This window comes from Cryptomeria japonica, chromosome 8 (assembly GCF_030272615.1).
Source record: "Cryptomeria japonica chromosome 8, Sugi_1.0, whole genome shotgun sequence".
NCBI lineage: Eukaryota > Viridiplantae > Streptophyta > Pinopsida > Cupressales > Cupressaceae > Cryptomeria > Cryptomeria japonica.
The window spans coordinates 243,331,983-243,359,240 of record NC_081412.1 but is presented as its reverse complement, the minus strand read 5'-3'; the positions used below and the strand labels follow the sequence as shown (position 1 = coordinate 243,359,240).

The following is a 27,258-nucleotide window of genomic DNA, read 5'->3' as shown; positions in this document are numbered from 1 at the left end:
AAAAACTAAAAATTTGCTAGTAGATTTGCAAAATGTCACAACATTCATCACCCCAATTGCAAATGTTTTAAAAAAAATACTTGATTCCACTTGACATCAACATTCTCACTTTCTCATTAAATTATGAGCTATTTACATTTTTCCTTCACAATTAATTTCTTAAAGCTAACATTTATTTCCAACTATTTGTAATTAATTAATATAGGCTAATTTATGTTGTATATGATTTATAATTAGTAATAAAGACACTTCATAAAAAATATTAAACTTTCACAGTAGCGTCCAAACGGCACTCAAAGTTCAGATTCAATCTTTTTTGTTTTTTAATGAATAACGGCACCGAAATTACAGTCGGAATGGCCGTTGTAAAAAAGCAGATCAATGGCATAGTTGAAATGACCGTTGGACAAAAAAGCAGGATATCAATTCTTTTATATATGGGCTGTTTATTTGAGAATCGGGGCAGATTGTGTTGTTCCTTCATTTATGTTTCTGTTTTTTTTGGCTTGATTTCTATTTTTTTTTTTTCTGGCGTGGCCATGCCTGTTTTGCTTTTCTTGGTTTTGAATTTTTACTTTGTATTCTTTGGAGTGTCGTTTTTTAATGGGTCATGGAGGTAGGAGGAGCTAGAATTCTCCATTCTGTGGTAGGCAGTAGCCAGAATTATGCATTCGGGAGTGGCTGATTGGAGATATGGCCAGAAAATAGTGAGTTCATCTTATACTCTGCTCTCTTTGTTTTCTTTCATTTTCAGGAAATTATATGTTTTAAGTTTTTCATTTAAAAGGAATTTGGTGTGTTAGTTGAACCGCAGAAACATCTCTTTTCTCTATCCTCTTTGGATTTTTCCATAGGATTTAAAATCGTTAGAGTAGGGTACTATCAAGTGGGCTGCTATGAAATTTTCAATATGCACAGGGTTTCACAATCCTATTATATAGTTAGCCCGTAAGCTTATTATTGGCAGAATGCTTATTTTAACTGTTACATAGCATAAAACTTTATTTTATAGATTTTTCTTTTAATATGTTCCATTGCCATCTTGTGGTGAAAGCGAAATGGATGATAAACTGGGTCCTGTAAGCAAATTTCAACGATATAAAAAGTTTCCCTGCTATCAAATTTACACTGCAAATATATTACATGTATAAATTCTTTGATTTCTAAGATAGACATTCTTACCCGAAAGCTGGTACAGAGCAACTTCTGTTTCCCTGTCACTCTGAGTGCTTTCTCTTCCCTTCTCATATATTACATGTATAAATCCTCTGTTTTCTAATATAGACATTATTACCCAAAAGCTGGTACAGAGCAACTTCTGTTACCCTGTCACTCTGAGTGCTTTCTCTTCCCTTCTCATCAGTCACAATTTTGAGATTTCTACAGAATTGAAATGAGAATGCAAAGGTAGAGGCAGTTATCCTACATTGTAGTAATTGGAGTTCTGCGTTTCCAAATCCTCTTTCCTAAATCTTCTGCAGCCAAGACATTTGGAATTTTCAACAATTTGCTGGGATTTTCGGGAGGTAGGTTCCCTGAACAAATGCAGCATCACCATACGCAGTAACAAATCTTCTTCAGTAGTAGAAAGAGGTGTTGAGATGATCCAAAGATACATCATACATCAAACATTAGAATTTCTAGACAGAGTTGTTGACATGGTCCAAAGATATTCATACTTCAAACACTAGAATTTTTAGACAGAGTTGTTGAAATGGTCCAAAGATATTCAAACACTAGAATTTCTAGACAACCCTGCATTATAGACTTTTCAACTAGCCAATGCTCTTCCATACATTTTAATAGGATCCAAATGACCTTAATGTCCATCTAAGATCAATTTGAACTTTTAGCAAAGGCATTAATTGATAGAAGAGTAGATGGTATTGTTAATTCATAACTCAGGAATTATAGACAAATTACAAACAAAGATATAAAATGCAGGATTATAGAAATAAATGTGTAGATAATGATTGTTTGTTTGAGGATGGCTTTTTCCAGGTAGACCTCAAAGTCTAGTGACAATTTAAACTAAATTATTTGAATTGAGTTTGTAATTCTAGTTAGATGTGACATAGTTAGCAGTCAATTAGTTTAACACTCAAAGGCATTATATATCAACTATTTAATATTTTTTCTCTGAAAAGGGCAGAACCAGAGGTGATTGACTCTGGTAGACCTCAAAGTCTATTGACAATTTAAACTAAATTATTTGAATTGAGTTTGTAATTCTAGTTAGATATGACATAGTATGTAGCAGTCAATTAGTTTAACACTCAAAGGCATTATATATGAACTATTTAATATTTTTTCCTCTACATAGTATCTAGCAGTCAATTAGTTTAACACTCAAAGGCATTATATATCAACTCTGTTTAACACTCAAAGGCATTATATATCAACTCTAGCAGTCAATTAGTTTAACACTCAAAGGCATTATATATCAACTATTTAATATTTTTTCTCTGAACAGGGCAGAGCCAGAGGTGATTGACTCTGCTTGAGAGCAATAGGACCATTTTAACAGTATTAGAATAATGTTGATTACAATAGATTTAACAGCCAACAAAATAAAAGTCCGGACAATTACAGCAGCAACCACAGGCAACACTAGAAAATCATCCAGAAACTTAGATATTATTGGTATTTTCAAGGTTATTGTTGACTCACCTACATAATATTTTAAAAAACATGAATGTTATTGAGAAAAGAGTAAGAGTATCTCAATAGTTATGTTTCTAAATACTTCATTGTCATTCCCATCCTCCATGGCTTTTTCATTTATGTGGAGAAGAATTATAAAAATATTTTGCCTTTTGCATTAACAAGGGGGTGGGGCATGCTTTATTATAATTGGCACAGAGGAGTATTTTTTTCAGTGTTATATTTTGTTGATTAGAGAATATTTTGTATAGAATATCATTTTGTATAATTGTATAACAGAATTACAAACATCTTTTTGTTTTAGTTTTCTGAAGGTTTTGGTGTATGAAAAAGGTTTTGTGACATTGGACAAGTATTTCATGTATTTTCTTTAAATTCATTTATTGAATCTTCTTATGTCAGTTTTATTTTAATAATAAGATATTCGGTTATTATATATTTCATTGACAGAAAAATTGATTTAAATTTCAACCATGGTTGATGTCGAGCATTTGACTTGCAGTGTCCAGAAATATTTGGGAGTCTTGTTTCTTGAGTGCTATCTTGTTTCTAAACTGTCTCTTACTAGCACTGTCCACTAATAGTTCACTGCCCTCTTGACATCATATGCCACCGTTACTCTTAGTGGGTGTGTAGATTGTCACTGTCATGTTTCATTTAGATGCCCCTAAATTTAGGACCACTTACCGTTATACATGCTAGTTCACCCCTGTTAGTGACTTTCTAGCTATTATGCTCTCTGCCCTTGAGATACTGTCCATGACAGTGTTCACAGTCTTCTTTCATATCTGTGGGCTGCCTCTCTATCACTAGGCTATCTCTTACTCACTAGGCTTATAGTTTGAAGACCACTGTTCTATATGCCATTGCATAGTGATATGCACAAGTTGAAAAGATAGTTATTGGTAACATAACAAAATACCATACTATCCTTTACACTGTCATGCAAGATTTCTGGAAACACCTTGCCCCTTGACATTTCGCTTGCTGAACTGTAGGTTAATCACATGGCTTTCTTGGTGTGGATGTAGGTTATCTTTCCCATTCTCTATTGCGATATAACAGTGATGACTGTCTTTGTTCATGAACTGTCATTTGTGGTTTGATACTTGAAAACCACTCATGGCCATTACGTCACTCAATAGCACTGTCATGTGATTATGAAGGATTGTCTCTGAATCACACTTTGGGTCGTTCAATGCTTATTGTCCCTAACCAACAAAAACCTTGTCACATTTTACATATTCACTCTTGCTGTCAAAACTTGCCACTGTCATTGAAAATACTTACCTTCATGACTCTTTCTAGACATTATGCCCTTGAATGTGACTAGAGCTCTCTTTTGATTTATTCATTGTTATTGGAAGCTTACTATGATAAGTGTATGCTGAACACTGTCTGCATGCATAGCTACACTATCCCGTGAAGGTGTTGAATAAGCTTTTGGTATTTTGTGTTGACCTAATAGCTCTATGACTTGACATTATTAGCTACAGGTGTGTAAATTCCTATTACAAGCTTCCTATGAGTAGTAATCACAGGTTTAAATTCATGCCTGTAAACTGTCATTTTAGCATTCATTCTTGATCACTGCTCTATATCAACACCCTGTTATAGAAAATATTGGCATCTATGCTCTGTCCACTAGTGCTTCGCTGCCCTCTTCCACGGTGAAACCATTTTATTCTCTCTTCTTGGCATCAAAAAGAGCTAGAGGCTTGTCGTGACAGATTTATCACCGCCACTGTACCTGAAACTCACCACACCCTTCACAATTTTACCTCTCTGGACTGTGAACCAATGCTTATGACAATGCTTCCTCTAGGTATGTTTGTATGGATCTATGGATTTTAAATCATCTCTAAAAACCCAATCTTTCAAAAGGCCTTAAAACATCCTTGCTAAAAATGACATAGATTTAATAGAGCTTCATATGACCAATAGGTCTACAGGTGTAAGGAGCACACCTTTTAGAACCTGCATCTTTTGAGGCTTTGAGTGGTTGGAGGAAGTACGAATGAACTCCGGAACTCCTCGAAATTCTCTTTCTTTCCTACAATGTGCCATGCATTCATCTCTTCTTTGTACTACATGGGTAAGGCGTAAATGGAACCTTGACACTTCCTCAACGCTATTGCAACGTGGTAAACCTTCCTCCATATCCTGCAACGTGGGCAAAAATTAGAGCAAATAGATGCTGCTTCCATGACAAACAAGGAGGAAAAAAAAACTTCAATGCCTAAAAACCTAGAATTTTTCAAAAAGAAAAGTTATTAATCTTGTCCATCTAAAATGGCGTGAGATTTAGGGCAGTTTGAGAGTTTATTTTGAGCCTTTGTGTGCCTAGAACCTTTTGCTAGTGACTTGTGTTTTTATGAATAAGATTTAAGACTAATCATGACTTAAAATCCCTAAAAAACTGATGATCTTGTGGAACAATTTAGACCATGGCGAGACAACAAAATTAACAGGCTCAACTTTTTTGAGCAAAGAAACCTCGGGCAAGTTAGTATTTAAGGGAATACAAAATGCCTCCTTGAAAACTGGCATTGCATACGAGTTCTATCATCTTTGAGGACTTGGTTAGCCAACTCATAGTTGTAATCATACATGGAGGCTCTGTACCTCTTTGCACATGATTTGTATATTGGGTGATACGTGACTTAATAAACTAAATGCCAAACAACATAGAATGTTGGATTCTCTCGTCGCTTCTTTTAGCGTAGTTGCAAATTTTGAGACAATATACAAATATTCCAGTATACAAATCCTAGAATGTAGTCTCATATACAAATATTTCTTCAGCTTAAACCTGCCAATAAAAGTAGTAACATAACTGGTATGTAAGCCAAAACATCAGGATATCTGGGTTCTTAGACTTGGCCTGTATTTGAATTTTTATATTATTCTGGTGCATTTTGAGCACTGACTTTAAAGCTGGATGTTGAATTTATTTTTTAGTTCAGTGGATGAGAATATGATTGTTATTCCAGTATGTTCCAGTGTAATGAGACTTCGAATTAATCTATTATCAAATTTTCTAGCAACATTTTTACTTGATGAAATAATTTCCAGCACGTTAGCTGCCATAATACGTGATACCTTTTTTGCATGGACTCGACGAATTTTCATCTTCTTTTGCTTTGTTTTTGAGTAAAATTTAATTACTTTTATTATTTTATGGATAACTCAAAATAAAAGGTATATTAAACTTTTTATTTTGTTTAATGCCCCAGGCTAGTTTGCATGGCTGTGTATATTGATGCAGATTGAGAGTGCAAGTATCTTCCTCAGTTTTTCATATTTGTGGTTCGGAAAATCCACTTTCAGTTAGAGCTAAGCTAGGGACAAATGGAATCAAAAGCTTACAGTCAGTGAACTTCGAATCTTATTAAAATGATCTGTTTTAACCTTGCCAAATTTGTTTGATTTGCCAAGTCAGTACTCAAAACTCAAAAGTACTATATAGAAAGTAACAGTTTGTTGGTGTTCGGATTTTTCTATAAGGTAATGAGGTTTCAATTTTTGGAATAAGGATAAAAACTGTGAAATAGAATCAAGGTTTTAGATCAGTGATTGTCTTTGGCTTGTGTGGTATTTCCTCAATTGCTCCAGGTGCGTTCTGTCCAACCGTTGTCTGCCTTAATGTGAAAGGAAAACATAATGTTCAAACTTACAATTGCTCCAGGTGCGTTCTGTCCAACTGTTGTCTATCTTAATGTTTAAAAGAAAACACAATGTTCAAACTTAAAAGCTATAATCTGTTCTTAGTTGTAACCTGAAGAAAATATAGTGTTACATTTATTTTATGCTAAGTGAATCATTATACAGATATTTTTAATTATTTTAATTTTGAGGAATTTGACCCATGTCTTATTTAGCCATCTCATGATTAGAGTCATTTGCATGAATGACATTTATCCTCATTTATATTGGTATGGAATAGAAGTTTTTTTGGTACTTACTCAGAACATTTTTTTTAGAAGTCTTATTGTATCTTATAACAGAAAGAAGAGGAACATTTGAAGTAAATCCAAGCTATCCACAGTGAAGCAAAGCACTCTATAAACAAGTCAATTATTTGTTGGCCACCTAGATGCATCTACATGTTTTGAACCTATGTGTATCTTGCATGTTTACTCTGAGTCTGCTTCATTGACAATTAATGTTTCAGTTTTTATGTTTCTTCATGTTTTTGGGATGCAGGAATACATTTTAGGGACATAAATTCCTTGGATTTTGGGGATAGCAGGGGTTCGTACATACATTTCCATTAATGGCTATATAAAGCTGAAATTTGAATATTACGCATTGAAGAAAATATTGCACTTTTGAATCAGCTGTTGAAATCAGTATTTGTAAATTGATATGTAAACAGATTTGTTGTTTAATACCAAATTTTTATTTGGGAGGGGTTAATTGGCCCCCTTCCTAAGACTGGGGGAATGGTCATTGGTCATGGCCATTCTTTTCAGTCTAGTGTCAATGCGTTAATTTTTATCTTATTTTTTATTGCATAAAAGTCAATTTGTATTTCATAGCAATTAATGATTTGACAATAATTATTTTAGTACCTTTTAATTATAATGTAATCTAGTAACATTGTAAGAATTGTAGTGTAATTGTGTGTGAACATTGATTTACTTATTGCCTCTTGAAGCATGGTTTAGTTTGACATTAACTTATATTTGATCCATTTTGATATTTACTGTGCATGTTTAAATTTTGACACTTTGGCATTCACTTTGATTGCATTGATTATTTATATGAAGTGTGTATTTGAGCTTTGGCATACATCAATTGTTTGGTTAAAGTGACTTTTAAATTTGTTTGTTTAGTGTGTATTTGTGAGCTGAAATTTGACAATATACTACTTGGCAAGTGTGGTTCATTTTGGCATCTACTGTTTGTGAATTGTGTGATTGAATATTGATTTACTTATTGTTTATTGAAGTATGGGTTAAATTTTAGTATTGATTTATATTTTATCCATTTAGACATTTACTTTGCATGTTTAGATTTTGACATTGTCATTCACTTTGTTTGCATTATTGCTTATATGCATACATTAATTGTTTGTTTGAACTGATTTTCAAACTTTTTTTTTTAATGCTTTTTGAATATTGCCAAGTGAGTTTGAATGTTGATTCACTTATTTTGATATTTACTTTGCATGTTTAAATTTTGACACTTTGACATTCACTTTGATTGCATTTATTGTTTATTTGAGCTTTGGCATAAATTAATTGTTTGTTTAGCTGGTTCATTTTGGCATCCACTACTTGTGAAGTGTGTGTTCTTTAGCATTCACACTTGTTTGAATGAACTGTGTGTAAAGAGAATTAATTTTGCATGAAGTTTTTTTTAACTTTTAGCATTCACTTATGTGAATGTTTAAACTTTAGCATTTACTTGTATATGTTTCAAGTGTGGTATGTTAAAAGTTAGCATTCACCCGTGTGAAGTGGGTTTGAATGAACAATGTGTAAAGAGAACTAACTTTGCATGAAGTTTCTTGAACTTTTAGCATTCACTTATGTGAATATTTAAACTTTAGCATTTACTTGTATATGTTTCAAGTGTGGTATGTTAAAAGTTACTTATTGGAACTTTCCATATTCACTTTGTGTAAAAAGTTACTAACTTTAGCATTTATTTGTATATGTTTCAAGTGTGGTATGTTAAAAGTTACATATTAGAACTTTCCATATTCACTTTGTGTAAGAAGTTACTAACTTTAGCATTTACTTGTATATGTTTCAAGTGTGGTATGTTAAAAGTTACATATTGGAACTTTCCATATTCACTTTGTGTGAAGTGTGTTTGAATGAACTATGTGTAAAGAGTTGAACTTTTAGCATTCACTTATGTGAATGTTTAAACTTTAAAAGCATTTACTATATATGTTTCAAGTGTTTGAAAACTATGTGTAAGATGAACAAAATTTGTGTGAAATTTATTTTAGCTTTGACAATCATTTTGTTATATTTGTATGAGGCATTTGCTTTTGTGTTTTAACTTTCACTTTCACTTTCACTTTCACTTTGTATGAAGTGTACTAAGATTGACCTTCACTTATGTTGCATGTTTGAAATTTAATGTTGAAGTGTGTTTGAACTTTGGCATAGCATATTGTGTGTGTGTGAGAGAGAGAGAGAGTGAACATGTTTCAATTTAAGTGATTACTTTGTGTGTGGTTGAAGTAACTTTTTGTGAAAGCACCCACTTTCTTTATATTTATACTTTGGAATGTGCATTTGTGAAAGCACTAACTTTGACATTCACTTATGTTGCATGTTTGAAATTTAGTGTAAAGTATGTTTGAATTTTGGCTTTCACAATGTGTGTGCTTGTACTTCAACATGTTTAAACTCAAGTACTTTGTGTGGTTGAAGTAACTTTTTGTGAAACGTTTACAACCACTTTGTTTATATTAATAGTTTGGTATGTGCATGTTTGAACTTTGTTATTCATATTCAACATGTCTTGACATTTTTGAAGTAACTTTATGTGTGGTTAAAGTAACTTTTTGTGAAACATGTTTACATTAGGCACGTGAGCACTTGCGTATTTGTACTTTGGTATGTTTGAACGAGATGCACACGTGTGAAGTGAATTAGTTGTGTGTATGTTTAAACTTTAGCGTGCATGAACAAACTAAGTGTGAAATGAACATTGTGCAAAACCTGTTTTAACTTTGACAACCACTTTTTTGTGTTTGTACTTTGGCATGTGTATGTTTGAACTTTAACATTCACTTTGTGTGAGAGTTATGTTGCATGTTTGAAACTTTAGTGTGAAGTGTCTTTGGACTTTATTTAACATTCACTTTGTGTGTGTTTGAACCTTGATGTATTTAAAATTAATTTTAGTTCAATTGATTTTGTCATGTTTGAACAAACTTCATTTGTGTGTGTGTGTGTGAGAGAGAGCGCGTGTGTTTTTACTTGAACTAACTTTGTTGTTCATTGTACTATATTGATGTTGTGTCACATGTGTTTCAACTAACTTTGACATTCACTTTGTGTTGTTTAAACTTTGTCATGTCCAAATAAACTCCATGTACATCATGTTTGGACTTTAGCATGTTTTTGTTTTATAATGTTCATTTTATGTGTATGGTTGTACTTTGTGCATGTGTTTTTGTTTATAAACTTTAGTTGTCACTTTATGTGTATCTTTGTACTTTGTGAGAGTATGTTTGAATTTCACTTTTTGTTTGTGTGTGCATGTGTTTGAAAATCAATTTTGGCATTTACTTTATAAGGTTTGAACTAACTTTGGCTTTCATTGTGGTGTTTGCATGTTGGAAACAACTTTGACTTCACAAGGTTGCATATTTTGTGAAGTGTGTGAACTTTTGTATGGAATGTACATATGAACAAATTTGAACTTTTGTATGGAATGTACATATGAACAAATTTCAATGGTCACTTTATTTTAGTGCATGCATACGATGAGAGAGAGAGAGAGAGAGAGAGAGAGAGAGAGAGAGAGAGAGAGAGAGAGAGAGAGAGAGAGAGAGAGAGAGAGAGAGAGAGAGAGAGAGAGAGAGAGAGAGAGAGAGAGAGAGAGAGAGAGAGAGAGCTAACTTTGTGGTGTGTGCATGTGTTTGAAAATTAATTTTGGCATTTACTTTATAAGGTTTGAACTAACTTTGGCTTTCATTGTGGTGTCTACATGTTGGAAACAACTTTGACTTCACAAGGTTGCATATTTTGTGATTCCAATATATAGAATGTGCCCATGATCTTCAAAGTGTCTTTATTATGGAATGATTTCACTTGAGTGAGGCACCCATGATCTTCAAGGTACCTTTATTACAAAATAATTTCACTTGAGTGATATGCCCATAATCTTCAAGGTTCAATTTGAACTTTAGAAATGATATTCTTTGGAAAGAGTAAAATAACTTCAAGTAAGATGGTACTTTTACATGTATCCAAATGGAACTCTTCCATAAATCTTCAAGGTCATATTGATTCTTCAGGAGCTACACTCATAGTTTGCCCATTTGATTCAAAGACAGATAGAAGATAGTCTTTTTATTAAAGTATTGCATCATCCATGTAATAACACTTGCACCATATGTTTTGAAGACATAACCTCGCCATAAAAGAAACAATATAGTTAGTAACATAGTAATCAATTAAACTTGTTTTTTGGTGCAAAGAAAGAACACAATATTACGCATTTGTCATTTGTCAAAGATCATATATAATATTCCTTAAATGTAAACTATAGTCCAATAATTTGTAGCAAGGAGATCAAAATATAATTTCATGAGAATAAGCATGAATAATTAGTTGTCTTGTTTAAAATACAAAATAGTCATACTACTACATATAGTAATGATCCAATAATAAATTTATGTGATACATGAAGCTTATAATAATTCAAATTGTATTAAATATTTATAAATAAGGCTCTTTACAATTAAATAAATCTTTTCAAATGATGGGGCAATTCATGAAACAAATGTCTTCCTAAGGTCATTCATTGACTACATTTCATAGTGTACACAAATGAGATACATTTATTAAGTGAGATATGGAAAGAAACATTTGAATCATATAAAATAAATGTTACAAATCTTAAGCTTAAAAGCCTAAAATAAATATCAAGTGGTCTTTAAGAATGAATTTATGTTACAATATTGTCTTTGACAATAAGTGAAGAGAGTATTAGGAGTACTTCCTAAGTTTTGATATATCTAATATATAGATACTTCATCATACCAAACTAAAAAAGTGTAATGCATTACCTTTTGATGTATATACCATGAAATATAACTCTCTACAATTAAAAGCATGTGTTCCAATTTCCAACTCATCTCACTTATAATTTAAAAGGAACAATTATAACTTGATAAATAATAGTATGGTTTGAGTAGGTAAGGATTAAATCAATCCATACTTTAATCATGAAGAATTGTCAATGCTATAAAAAAATAATAAATTATGTCCTTAAGATATATCTTGTATAATTTATAAGATAATAAAATTAAAAAACCAAGAGGTATAGGTCTCAAAGAAGTAAAACGGTCACATAATCAAAGAAATGTGAAGTTTGAAATAGACTATTTCAAGTCTTGCAAAGAAAAGACTATACTTTTTTTATTTAGTTTAATTTGAAATTGCAAAATAGAAATCTCTTACATGTGGCTTCTTCGTGAGACATTCTCAATATATTAAACAATCCATGTTTGGGTGGTAAAAGTTTACCAAAAGGAAAGATTATAACCCAAATCTAACAAGCCATTGTTTAGAGGCAAAGACAATGATCTGCATTACAACCTCGCTTAGCTTGTTTCTTCATCCTATTGTGGTCATGTAATAGTGCAAGGCACACCCAATTTGGATATCTATGAGTTCCATACATATTTTGCAGTATTGATAAGAAAAGAATATAAGTGATTCTTCAATTTCGTAAAGTAAAAGTGAAAAAAACTCCCATAATTATGATTCTAAGTTTTTCCTTGGAATTTAATCAAGTAAAACACTATACATTATAATATGTTTTATCTATTGTAGTTTTCCAAACATTTTAAAGCTTAACGAGCTTAAGCTGCTAATATTATTGCTTTAATGTAGATCATTTTGATTTTGACGTCCACATCTGCCATGTAAAGCAGCATGTCAATCAGTTATTTCAACATCTCATGATGGTCGACAAAAAAATGATTTTCGTCAATTATTTGCTAGAAGCATAATTGAAATAGATTGAGGAGCGTAAGTTGTTTATTGGCAATAAAATAAACAAGAGTATACTGACTATTTAATATTTGGGTAATGGATGAAGGCAATATTTGACATAATGGCTAATAGTTTTTTATGAACAAATGTTGACTCTAGAATGGGTGAGCAACACCCAAGCTGCAGAATTCCCTTCCAAGGCATAAAAATTTTATTCATATAAAAACATTGTCAAGCTAGTGACAAAATGTGCTTTTCAATTAGAAGACAACTTGCTCTATTATATTGTGTCAAAGATAGTGGGTATATGAGTTATGTTTAGAATTTGTGAAAGCTTACTCAAATTTTTAGAGATGTAAATGTAGGTTTGTTGAGAATGCAACTATGGAGATACTCTTAACTCTTTCAAGATTAGAAGAATTTGAAGTTGGTCATCGGTTAAGAGAAGAAAAAACATTGTTCATCCACACATTCTTAGTCATTAAGTATCTTCTCAAGTTCCTCATTATAACCTACAATTGTGTTCTCATGTTTTTATTATGGCTCTCAAAGGACTCGTGATGTTCATAAAACACACAGCTTTTCGCTAAAAGAACGAGCTTCAACCCATATTGAATTTTTGTCTTCCTAAACAATGGAACGTTGAGTTGGGCATGCATAATAGTATTAGAAAACAACATTCCAACTACGATAACACATTTATTGCATTTTGGGAATATTTCAAGCACACTGCCAATGGCCTTACAAAGGAAGCTGCACATTGAGCACAAAGATCTTTTCATAAAAGAATGATTGAATATATCATATAACATTCCCTAGAGATAACGAGTTTACATTAAATATTCGTGCAAATTAGGAGAAGAGAGATGTCGGCTGGAGAAGATTGTCGACACTCCACTCATTAATAGCTAAAGATTAAAAACTAATGAAAGCGAATGAACAAGATTGTAACTTTAAGATACTTTACCTTCTTCGACTTTTATAAGTACATAGGACCTTTTGTTAAGTGTGGGGTCTTGGGATCTTCACATGGTAGACAACTATTAGAGGGTAATCATAGATGAAGTCACAAAGCATAGCAATATCATAGCAATATCAGAAAACAAAAAAAAAAATCCATAGTGAATAGAGGTTGATATTTTAAGGAAATGAAAATTGTAATTATTGAATGATAATAATGATATTAATATTTTAATGTATGTTTTCTTTTAAGTTAAGTCTCAGAGATGTTTTTATACATTGTTTTGAAATAGGTTTTGTTTTTTATGGTTATAAAATTATATTTATTTTGTACATCTAAAGGCTAGTTTTATATGGGAAAAAAATGTCATCTAAGGATCAAGGCATGTAAATGTTCTATGATCTATTTAAATTGGGACAATGATTTATTGATATTGGCATATAATCTATATTTATCAACTAATAATCAAATAGTTGCAAATCAAAATCCTATGCTATTTGAATATTTAAGAAAAAAATGTGAAAATTTTAAAAGACATTACCAGATATATTGCACAAATTGTATTTTCGAAGAGCATAAAGAGGTTTCCCTTCAAGTTCAACATGTCTTCTAGTATAGCTTGTAAAAATGATTAGCATAGCCTAATAGGCTCTGATACCATGCTAGAAATTAGGATCTTAGAATACTAATCATTATAAACAATAAAATGAGAATCATACATGCATAAATGTACACATTACACGATATACATGGGGAAAACCCTTTCAGGTGAAAAAACCCATAAAGCGTCATTTAATTAAAACACTTACAAATATTGTCTATCATAAAATAGACATGAACCTGGGGATACTCCTCCAATACTTCCACATGGCCAATAATACCTCTTGTGCATAGTGATACAACTCACCATAAAAGCTCCAAATTCACATACTCTCAAATGAGAGACAACCTCCTTAAATATAGGAGGAAGGGTGGCTTCACTAGTCACACCTTTTCAATAACCCCCACTCATAAATAATTAATAATTTAATAATTATCAGATTATAATTATTTCAAATGGAATATGCTTATAAAGCATATAATATATAAGGTTTTATAACCATATATGAGAACATTATATATAAATGTTTATAAGGATGTGATCCCTAATAACATTATGTTTTAACAAGTAATTAGGTACTTGTTATATGTATGTTTTCGTATCTTGGCATGTTTGAACTAGTGTTTATTTTGTGTGTGGTTATACTTTGTATGAAGTATATTTAGCATTATGTGTGTGTATTTAGCATCCACATTTAATTTGTATTTGTGTGTGTGTGTGTGTGTGTGTGTGTGTTTAAATAAACTTTGAATTCAATTTATGTGGAGTGCATATATGTGTTTAAATTTTGCAATTCACTTTATTTGTGTGTTCTAACATTCAAAGCAGTGTGTTCTAACAACACTCAATCCAATTTGTTTGTGAATAATTGTCTAGTGGAACTTGTCCTAGTGACACTTGAAGTATAATCGGAATGGCCACTGAAAAAAACATATCAACGCCATAATAGAATGATCGTTGAAAAAACTCGGATTTTAGCTCATTTATATAGATGCTTTACTTGAGAAGCAAGGCAAAATGTAGATTGTTCATTGTATATTTTTTTATTTTTTTGGTTTAATTCGCTTGCTTGTATGTTTTTGGCCACGCCTCATTTCTGAGTTTATATGGAATGCATGTGTGTTTAAAATTTGTAATTTACTTTATTTGTGTGTGTTCTAGCATTCGAGTGAGCAAATTCTAACGACATTGAATGTGCAGTTTCAATCCATTTTTTTAAATGAATAACTTTCTAGTGGAACGTGCCCTAATGACACTCAAAGTACAATTGAAATTACCATTGAAAAAAGCTAAATAATGCTATAGATGGAATGATCGTTGAAAAAACCAAGATTTCACCTCATTTATATACACTTGAGAAGCAAGGCAGATGGTATATTGTTCCTTCTATTTTTGTTGTTTTCTTTTTTGTTTAATTTCCTTGCCCATAATATGTTTTTCACATGGCCATGCCTCATGTGTGTATGTTTAAATTTTTTAATGTGCCCTAATGACACTCAAAGTACAATTGAAATTGCTATTGAAAAAAGATAAATAATGCCATAGATGGAATGATCGTTGAAAAAACCAAGATTTCGCCTCATTTATATAGGTGATTCACTTGAGAAGCAAGGCAAATTGTATATTGTTCCTTGTATTTTTTTGTTTTCTTTTTGGTTTAATTTGCTTGCCCATTTTTTGAGTTTTGGTTTTCAATGTAATAACCCACCATGATTCATCCAACAAAAAAAAAATGAGTATATATTTTTTTTTTCTTTATTATGTTTTATTCAATTGCATACTCTGGGCATCCATCCAAATAGGATTGGGCATTCATCCATTCGGGATGAGCTTCTAACCATACGGGTTAGGCAATTGTCCATACGGGACGTAAATTCCATCTATCCAATACGGGATAGGCATCTACCCATACAGGGTAGGCATCCATCCAAACGGGATAGGAAATGCTCTGGCTAGAGACTTAGACTCATCGGGACCATTCGGGTCCTGAGCCACTCACTAAGTACTACATTCTTCTAACAAGAATGCACCGAGGTCGCCCTCCTTAGGAGTAATAAGAAAATAATACAAGCTTGAATTCCACCTCGGAATTTGGCTTAAAGCCTCGGGAAGTCAAGTGAATCCATACGGGATTCCTTCCGAGTATGCATTGAATTAAGTTTGATTATCTTATCTTTCAATTAGGATTCTTACTCAACCAAGCCTAGACCCCACCCACGAACGCCTGAGTATGAGGGACAACTCCGTCCCAAGACTGCCTACATACCCGCTTCGGCGCGGGATCAAGGCGTAAAGTATGTAGTTCTATTTTCTGAACTATGGTTTGATGTAAACTGATTTGTGGGTACGCAACCCTTTCTAGGGTCAGTGTCCCAGACAGTTTCTCTGCGGTTGCTACCCACGAATGGTAGCACTTAAGCGAAGGCTCAAGATGGCCTATTGCTTGTGGCCTAAACAAAATAACTAGATCCTAATACTTAACATGAGCGTCACCCAATTGCAAATCACCAATATCCCTTCGAGGTGAATAAATAAATAAATAAATAAAGTCAATTTCACGAGAGCTCTTAACTAGACCATCCTAAGAGGGGTTTACTATGGTTTATCTCAACGGATGTGAAATTCAATTAAAAGTTATCTTATTAAATTATCGATCCAAGAGGGATTACCCGCCCCTTGGATTTTTAACTTCCAAATGTCCCTTATTACTCCCCGACGATTTATAGGGACGATGCCACAGACGTCGTTAATGCAGCTTTATTAGGCGTTAAGTGCAGTAGTTCAACATGACGGCATTACCCGTAAGCGTGACCCAGAGGCACCGTATATACCGAACGCTGCTAGTTTTAGTTTTCCAACTCCATTTGTTTAGTTTTTTAAACTAACATCATGCTTGAATATAATTATGAAATGGATGTACATAATTTAAACCTTAAATACTATTTGAAAAAAAAGAATATCATTATTCTACAATTAATTGGATTAATACATGTATTGGCACGGTAATGATAATTGTGAACTTACGAGTAATTGCATGAAAATAAGGAATACGAAATAATCATAATGCAATGCAAAAGTCACGTCATTTACATTCGAAATGCAGAAAAGTTTTCTCTTATCGCAAGACTTAATTAGTTATAAGGTTACAAATTTCTCATGAGTGACCAAATTGAATAATAATGAGACTTTACTTATCTCCAAAAATCATGGGTCAAATAATCCATTCATTTCTCTAAGGAATTGAAATAATACATTGAATTCAACTCTTGTTAATTTTAAGGAAATTAAATTTAACTAAACAAATGTACATGAAAAAAAAATTAATTTAAATTTAATTTAAAACGATACACAAAAATTACTTAAATGTTAAATCAAATGTTAAAACTTCCATCGAAAATTCCTATGGCGAATCTTGTTTTATTAATATATATATAAAACCAGGGGGTGGGGACCACGGGTCCCGTCACTCCTTGCGGTCCTGCATGTGCAGGCCCGTAGGGGTCGACGGGGCCACGTGGTCCCCTCCACTCCCCTGCGGCCACTTGCAGTGACCGCAGGGTAGTGGGGGGTACCACTAACCCTGCCGGTTTTCGGTAACGCCATTCCGCGTACATGCAGTTATTTTCGGGGTCTGTGCGTACGTGCGGTTATTTTTGGGGTCTGTGCCGAATGCAGTGATTGATAATGTAACATTAATATTTGTAAATATATATATATATATATATATATATATATATATATATATAAACATATATATGGTTTCAAATTCTTTACAAAGGATAATTTTTATTTAAGAAGGTAAGAACAAGGAAAATAATTGAGTTTTTTTTTTTTTTAGTTTTATCTCTTTATAGAACCCAGACTTTTATTATATATTTATCTTATTCACAGAGAGAGAGGGAGAGAGATTTATCCAGCCATTACAGGAAGGGAGTTATTCTCAGACTTCTCAGGAAATTTGTTTGTTTCCAGGATTTATTCTCAGAGTCCAGGAGGATTTATTCAACTGGTATTTTCAGTGAGCTCTTTGTTCAATCCACAGAGAGTTTTCTAAGAAAATAATAATAATCATTAAATGATTATAGAGAGAAAAATTGTAGTGAAGTTCATCCTTGTTTTCAAATAATTTCTTTTCTGTTCTTCAGAGAATTTATATAATCAGATACAGAGGAGATAATCACAATGAAATCTCTTTTAGAGGATGAGATTTAGATAACAAAAATCCAAAGAGATGAAAAGATGGTTCTACTTAGCAAGAATCAATCTAAAATTTAATAAGAGAAAAAAACAATTTAAATCTGGATCTAAATTTTTAAAAACAGTGAATCTAATTCTTATCAAGCAAATTTAATCTACTTCCTTTTTATCAAGAATCTGAAACTAATAATCAACAATTTGTTCTACCTTCTTTTTTTTTTTCAACATTTTATTCTACTCCAAAATCTGAAACTAAATTTTATCAAAAATTTGAAACAATGAATCAACAATTTATTTTACTTTTTATCAAACATTTTAATCTACTCCAAAATCAAGAATCTAAACAATGAATCAACAATTTAATCTACTTTTTTCTTTTCAAACATTTTAATCTAATTCTTATAAAAGTCTGAAAACTAATTTCACAAATGAATTTCATTTTCATAAAATAATTTAATCTAATCTAATCTACAACAAGAATAAGATGCACAAAACTAAGCTTGAAGGAACCTGGTGCTTGCAAAATGGTGTAGAGTCTTCCTTGATCCTCCAAATTGAAGAGAAATCCTCCCAACAAAACCTTGGCTGCAATGAAAAATGGACTACAAAGGAGAAATTGCAGAATTTCTTATGGAATAGCTAACTTTTCTTTTGAAACTTGTACCTATTTTATAAAAGAAATTTCAAATTCCCACTACCTAATTATTAATTGGAAAAAAGGAGATTCTCTCCCAATTTGGCCTCCATGCAAATTAATTGGGCTTAGTGGGAGGAGTTACATGCAAGGAGGTGGAGAAGCCTCTAGAAGCTTCTTATTCCTCCTACAACATGTGCCTTAATTTGGGTGAGGGAAATTAAATAACTAATTAAAATTTATATGCATTTTCCATGTGTGTGTGGTTTATTAATTTTATTCCCTTACAATATTCATTCAATAATTCATCCAAAGAATATAAATAAAGTTTTGTATTTAAATCAAAAAAGGTGATAAAGGAGGGTTGTGACATTCAATTTTCACTTTCTAGTCTTAGATTTTGTACTTGTACTTGATGTTTTCACTTGCTTTTTGGACTTAGCATCGACATTTAGTTTGTGTGCATGTGCATTTGTGTTTGAATAAACTTTAGAATGGGCACTTTACTGTGTATGTTTAAATAAATTTTGAAATTCAATTTATCTGAAGTGCATATATGTGTTTAAATTTTGTAATTCACTTTATCTATGTGTGTTTTAATGTTCACACGAGCGTGTTCTATTGACACTTTGTGCAGATTTAATCCATTTTTATTTTATGAATAATTCTTTAGTAAAGCGTGCCCTAGCGATCAACATACAACCAGAACGGTTGGTGAAAAAAGCAAATCAACACCATAGATGGAATGATCATTGTAGAAACCAGGATTTGACCTCATTTATATAGGTGCTTTACTTGAGAAGCAGGGAAAATTGTAGATTGTTCCTTCTATTTTTTTTGTTTAATTTGTCTGCCTGTTGTATTTTTTGTCATTTGCATGCCTCATTTCTGACTTGTAGTTTTGAATTTTCACTTTCTAGTCTTAGATTTTGCATTTGTACTTGATGTTTTTATTTTCTTTTTGTACTTGGCATCAAAATTCAATTTGTGTAAAAGGATAGAAGGATAGAAGGTGATGCACCAATTGTTAATCGAGACCTACAACTTGCTTAACTCACAAAATCCTTCAACAAAATAGACTTGAATCTCTCACAACTCAACTAAACAATAAGATGTGTAAGTATTTCCTAGAAAGTAATGAATTCAAAGCTTGCTTGAAGGAAAACAATGTGTTTTCATAGCTACAAACTACTAAAATCAACTAGCACAATCTAAGACACCTATCATGTATCTCCCTACACCAATCATATCTGAATGAGACATATTTAAATGATTAAGAATAAACCACAATAAAACATCAAAACATTTGTCTATGAAATGAAATATGAAGTATTGAGAAGGAATATTGCTACTATTTTATTGAAAAATAAAGGAACTTGTTACAATACTCGGAAATGAGCTACAATGCTTCATACCCAGCTGAAAACAAAGGGCAAAGAGAAAAGAACTCTAGAAGAAGATAGAAAAGAAGAAGACTTATAGGAAAGAAGTCCTAAAATTAACTTAAGATGAACCAGTTGTGCCTCCCTGAAGAACTTGCCAACTGAAGTCTTCTTTCTTGAAATCTCCACCAACTTGCATGATTCTATCTTCATGGGTTGGATTTGAATGAAAGGCACACAAAATAAGGCTCAAAACTGCCTGGAACTAAGGGCTTAAGTGTTTGAAAAGATGCCTCAAGTGATAAAGTAAGTACCCATGTGAGACCTCAAATTGAGGCGGAGCTATTGTATTACTCATAAATTCCCTTTTTTTTTCAGGTCTGTGAACTCATAATTCCACCTCTTTATGCTTAAAACCTTTACTTGCCCCCTTGAAGTTTGTCCTTTTTTATATTTAGGTGAAGGAGAATCTCAAGAATAATATTTTGATGCAAGATAGTAGGGCTTGTCTTGAGCTCACAACTTGAGTAGCTCCCTTATTAGGGCGTAGGATATTTTCATATTCTTATCTCCTTCTAGATTTTGAAGTCTTTCCTGAGCTATGTGTTGCATTGAAAAGAACCACTGCTCCATCCTACTCTACAAACCTTGAGGTTATCTGTTATTCTTATTGCTTTGGTAGTGTCACTTCTTCTAAGATTGTACTTTGTTCTACCCTTGAATATGCTCAAAACAATCCTCCCTTTTGTTGTTACAATGACCTCTGTTGTGAAATGCTCTTATAATCCTCAAACAGTACTATCACTAAGCTCTACTTCTTTGCACTATGTCTCCAGGTGTTTGCTTGAGATGGCATTGTTAATTGATCTCGTTGTTGTTTTTTATTAAGGGAAAACAAGTTTTGAAGGGATCTGAAACCCTATACAAAACAGGTTTTGGAAGGACCTGAAACTCGAACCTTAAGATAAGCCTAAAAGTCCACCCAATGAAACAAAACACAGGAGAGACACGGCAAAACTAGAAAAAAGATGGGGGACAACACAAGAAGGACCGCCAACAAGAACCAACTGGCTGCAAAAACCAAAGACCAACAAGCAGCCCCAACCCAACTAGGACGGATCAAGAATTTGATCTACACTTGTGAGATCGAAGGGTCATATCAAAAGAGGCCTGGGACAATTTAGATTTCTTACTTTTAACGGTAACCCATCCCTCCTCAACCCTAGCAGCAGTCCTTTGCCAAGAAGATGGGTCCAGAATAGAGGACCTCCCACCACCAGGAGGAACAGAGGCAGCATCCGGAGAGGCGAGGACAAATCTAAGAATCAAAAGGATCATAAAAAGATCCAGCAACAATATGGGATGTGGGAAGGTCATCCACCAAAGAAGAAGATCCAACATCCTTCAACCGAATAGTCAGGTTGTCACCACCACCACCAGCATCCATACACACCTGAGGCGAAGCAACACTAGAACCAGGGCCAGCCGCCAGAGGCACAATACCTTCACCCACATCGGCCTAAGGAACCTGAGCAACCACCTGGGAGAAGATTTTATTTCGAACAAAGTAGTGTTCAAAAGAGGCACCCTTCTACCAAGAAACTTTTTTTTTTTTTTTTATGTGACTCACACTGTGCAACAACATGCCTAGTTTGGAAGCAATTTCGACATCTAAAGGGGATACCCTCAAAGTCGAGCAGTTGGACCCAATATCCCAAAGAAGAGTCAATCTTTATCTCAGCTGGAAGCCCTTTAGAAATGTCAGTGTCAACCAAAATCCGAGCATAAGTAGAATGATATATATTGTAAGAATCCTTATCAATCATTTAGAAGTCACCTAAAGCCTCCCCCACTTCCTCTAGCAGAGAGTCCGTCCATAGATGAAAGGGAAGGTTAGGGAGCCTAACCCAAATAAAAATCTTATTAAATGAATCAATAGATGGGTTAAAATCTGAGAACCGGGGTTTAACCATTAAAACAAATTTATCCTCCCAGCTGAAAGGATTGTTACATAAAATTGATCTCCTTGTTGTTGACAGTCATTTCACTGTTTAATTCATTGATGCACCCTTTTCTCCCTAACTCTCTGAAACACTGTGACTGCCATTGAAGACTAAAATGAGTTGAACTGTCTTTACTCCGATTGTCACCATTGTTGGGAATGCCTTAAGGTGAACTAATTTTTGGATAATGACTGTATCTAACTTCTTATAGGTGACATTCTAATGTTGAACCTTTGTGCTTTATGTTCCATTCGTTATCTAGAATTCTGATATGTGCATATTGTTTTCTTGATTGTGCAGAGGGTTCTGACTGTAGTGACTTGTGCCCATCTTCCAGATTGTCACTACATCTTACCATGCATTGACTATGCTATATATAGCACACGGTACCTCATCGGCATAAGTTAAGACTTCAGCTATCTCCTTGATTTGTCTCGCCGAACTCAAAATCTCATAGAAATCCTAGCTTTTCGACAAAACCATACAACAGTCTCACCGAACAGGTCTTATTAGCATAGAGCATATGCGCCTTCGACTATCCCTTGACGAGTTTTGACGCCCAGACCACTCCTAGGTCTCACCGAAATAGGACTTGTAGGTGTAACATGTGACTTCTGCTACCTGCTTGGAGAGTCTTACCGAACATAGATGTCATATCGAAATCCCTTTGTCGCCAAGACTCCTGCGAGGTCTCACCGAAACCAAAGTTTTAGCTGCTATCATTTAGATTTTTTTGCTCCTTCTATTGCAGAATTACATGCATGAACTAAAGATGGGGAACCTTTGTTGCGGCTATGAGTGACATGGAGATCTTTTTCCTTTGAGGCTCTATCTAGAAGTTGATCTTTGTGCTTAATCTTCGTATGGGCTATGCATGAGATTTGGATGGAAACAAGATAAACAACTCTCTTCTTTTGCTCAAAACCTTGGATATGTATGTGATCTATGCATGAGTTGCTTTCTTTTATGTGAAACCCTCTGCATACTACTTGTAATGTTCCGAAGATTGTCAAACATATTGCATGAACTATTTTCCCTTAGAGAGAAACAAAAGATGAATGAATAGTCTCCTTAAAGAGTATGGCTGAACCTTTATTGCAGGGTTTTAGATCTGCCATTAAAGATCTGCATGGATGATTATCTTGCAGCAAGAAGGGCTTCTTTTCTTGTGTTACAGCTAGTAAAACTTCTCCAAACCCTAGGATTTCTCACTGCTGTGTGGAAAGAGACTCCATGATGTGTTGCAATTAGACTAAGGGCTCATGCAATGTGAATAATTTTGCTTTCTTTTTCTTTAAACTTAACACTCCCTCCAATATTAACGTGAGAAACAAAACCTCTTATTTTCTTATAACCCTTGGCCTTCCTAACTCTTCACACCCCTTTACACCTCTAAATAGGACCTTTGGCTTACTATAAGGCAATTTTTAGCCTGGGCAAAAAATAGGTAACACTAACTCTTTCAAAAGGCCTTAAAACATCCTTGCTAAAAATAAAAAAGATTTAATAGAGCTTCATATGATCAATAGGTTTACAGGTGTAAGAAGCACACCTTTTAGAACCTGCATCTTTTGGGGCTTTGAATGGTTGGAGGAAGTACAAATGAACTCCTGGAAGGCATAAATGGAACCTTGACACTTCCTCAATGCTATTGCAACATGGTAAACCTTCCTCCATATCTTGCAATGTGGGCAAAAACTAGAGCAAATAGGTGTTGCTTCCATGCCAAACATGGAGGCAAAAAAACTTCAATGCCTAAAATCCTAGAATTTCTCAAATAGAAAAGGTATTAATCTTGTCCTTCTAAAATGGCGTGAGATTTGGAACAATTTGAGAGTTTGTTTTGAGCCTTTGTGTGACTAGGACCTTTTTCTAGTGACTTGTGTCTTTATGAATCAGATTTAAGACTAATCATGACTTCAAATCCCTAAAAAAATTAAAAATAAAATGATTACTATTAATACTTCTTTATATTCTACTATACAATTCCTAGAATGTAGTCATATACAAATATTTTGTTCAACTTAAACCTGCCAATAAAAGTAGTAACATATATGTGAGCCAATAAAAGTACTAACATAACTTGGCCTGTATTTGAATTTTTATATTATTCTGGTGATACCTTTTTTGCATGTACTCGACGAATTTTCATCTTCTTTTGCTTTGTTTTTTAGTAAAATCTAATTACTTTTATTATTTTATGGATAACTCAAAATAAAAGTTATATTAAACTTTTTATTTTGTTGAATGCCCCAGGCTAGTTTGCATGGCTATGTATATTGATGCAGATGGAGAGCGCAAGTATCTTCCTCAGTTTTTCATATTTGTGGTTCAGAAATTCCACTTTTAGTTAGAACTAATGTAGGACAAATGGAATCAAAAGCTTACAAATTTGTTTTTAATTTGCCAAGTCAATACTCAAAACTCAAAAGTACTATATAGAAAGTAAGGATATATGAGGTTTCAATTTTTGGAATAAGGATAAAAATTGTGAAATAGAATCAAGGTTTTAGATCACAATTGTCTTTGGCTTGTGTGGTATTTCCTCTATTGCTCCAGATGCATGTTGTCAAACCTTTGTCTATCTTAATGTGAAAGGAAAACATAATGTTCAAACTTAAAAGCTATAATCGGTTCTTAGTTGTAACCTAAAGAAAATACAGTCTTTTATTTATTTTATGCTTAGTGAATCATTTCACAGACATTTTTAATTATTATTTTAATTTTGAGGAATTTGACCCGTCTTATTTAGCCATCTCAAGATCATCTCATAATTAGTCATTTGCATGAATGACATTTATCCTAATTTATGTTGGTACGGAATAGAAGTTTTTTGGTACTTATTCAAAACATTTTTTTTTGAAGTCTTATTGTATCTTACAACAGGAAGAAGATGAACATTTTAAGTAAATCCAGGCTATCCACAGTGAAGCAAAGCACTCTAGAAACAAGTCAATTGTTTGTAGGCCACCTAGATGCATCTACATGTCTTGATCAGACGTTGAATGTTTTGAACCTATGTATCATGCATATTTACTCTTTGAATCTGGTTCATTGACTATTAATGTTTTTATGTTTCTTCATGTTTTAGGGATGCAGGAATGCATTTTAGGGACATAAATTCCTTGGATTTTGGGGATAGCTCGGGTTCGTACATACATTTATATTGATAGATTTCAGGTGTATATTTAATTTGCCAAACATCATTAACTGCTATATAAAACTGAAATTTGATTATTACTTATTGGACAAAATATTGTACTTTTGAATCAATTGTTGAAATCAGTATTTTTAAATTGATATGTAAACAAATTTGTTGTTTAATTTCAAATTTTTATTTGGGAGGGGTTAATTGGCCCCCTTCCTGAGAGTGTGGGGAATGGTCATTGGTCATGGCCATGCTTTTCAGTCTAGTGTCAATGTGTTAATTTTTATCTTATTTTTTATTTCATAAAAGTCAACATTTTTTAATAAGTTTTATTTTTTCATCACAATTAATGAGTTGACATTTTCAATGTAGTTTAATTATTTTAGTCTTACAATATCTTTTAATTATAATATAATCTAGTAACATTTTAAGAATTGTAGTGTAATTAATTGTGTTTGAACATTGATTTACTTATTGTCTATTGAAGCATGGTTTAGATGTTTGATATTTACTGTGCATGTCTAAATTTTGACACTTTGGCTTTCACTTTGATTGCATTTATTATTTATATTTGACCTTTCGCATACATCAATTGTTTGTTTAAAGTGACTTTTAAATTTGTTTGTTTAGTGTGGTTAAATTTGGTATTCACTTTGCATTTATTGCTTATGTGAACTTTTGATTAATCCAACACCTAATTAGGATCTATGTGTGATTTGTACCATGAATTGAAAGGTTAATCCAATGCCTATTTAGAATCTATGTGTGATTTGTTGCATGAAATGAAAGGTTAATCAAATGCCTATTTAGAATCTAAGTGTCATTTGTTGTTTAATTTTTAAATTTTTTTATTGATTAAACCATGCACATCAGATCTCCTGAAATATGAAAATCAAAGCTATAAACAAATCTGCAAATCAAAGCAATAAACAAATCTCTCTTGAAATATACAAATCAAAGCAATAAACAAATCTGCAAATCAAAGCAATAAACAAATCCAAACCCTGCAAATGACAAACTAAGTTAGCAAAACCATGTATGTGATAAGCAATTAGGATTAGGATTGACAACCAACCCTAGCTAGCAAATGTGCAATACATTTGACCAACTACACAGTTCCCTTGATCACCTGCACAAAAACCCTAGCCAACTACATAAGGCATTGAACCACTTGCACAAGACTGGGTGCTCGCATAGAAACATTGATGACAACGGAAACCAATAAATTTGGTCTTCTAGATCCTGTAATTGATTAAGAATCTAACAAAAAGTGTTAAACGGAAGTGTGATTCATGTTTGGTTCACCTGATGTAGATTGAGGAAAATTGGGAGGTTAATCCAGTTAGAAAACCAAAACCACAACATGCAACTTATCTAAGCTAACCACAAAGTAGAACCACATGCAAAACCTCTCTAATCCCAACCAACAGGACCATTGAAACGAAAATGAAAATACAAATGCAATCCTTGATTCTTCAATGAAACCTTGTTTCTCTTCCTTTCATCTCTAATGATGCCATGTTGCTCTCTTATATGCCAAGTGCATGAAACAGACGAAAGCAAGGAACACTGATGTTCGAGATTTACTAGGAATGTGTGATTATGCAAAATTAATTACTAAACAATGACAAATTATTTCAATAGAATAATAGTGATTAAGTTAGATGATTGCTAAATAAATGACATAATGAAACTACTCAAAAAAATTAGATGAATTGATCTCAATTTATAGAAAACCAGACACTCTACAGGAAGACAAGACCGAAAATATTTTGATTGAGTGGACGAACTAGATTGAATGCACGACAGAGCTTCCATTCAAGGAAGGATGAAGCAGATGAAGGAAAAAGAAGAGAAAAAGGAAAAAGTAGATTTTTTGAGGATGCATAACCCATTTTCGAATTTAAAATTAAAATATAATGAGATAATTCCAAAAATCAGGATTTTTGAAAATCAAAGAGAAATCCCAAGAT

The 27,258-nt window shown here is 32.9% G+C and overlaps 1 long non-coding RNA gene across 2 annotated transcripts; it reads left to right on the top strand.

Annotated features, from left to right (window-relative positions):
- The first annotated feature begins 318 nt into the window (after positions 1 to 318).
- Positions 319 to 7,199, top strand: LOC131857260 (uncharacterized). 2 transcript variants are annotated; one of them, XR_009358633.1, is made up of 3 exons: positions 336 to 707; positions 5,901 to 6,352; positions 6,871 to 7,199. It is a non-coding gene; the product is annotated as an uncharacterized LOC131857260 (long non-coding RNA). The 2 variants fall into 2 exon arrangements; XR_009358632.1 differs by lacking the exon at positions 6,871 to 7,199 and having other exon boundaries at positions 319 to 707.
- The last annotated feature ends 20,059 nt before the right edge of the window (positions 7,200 to 27,258 follow it).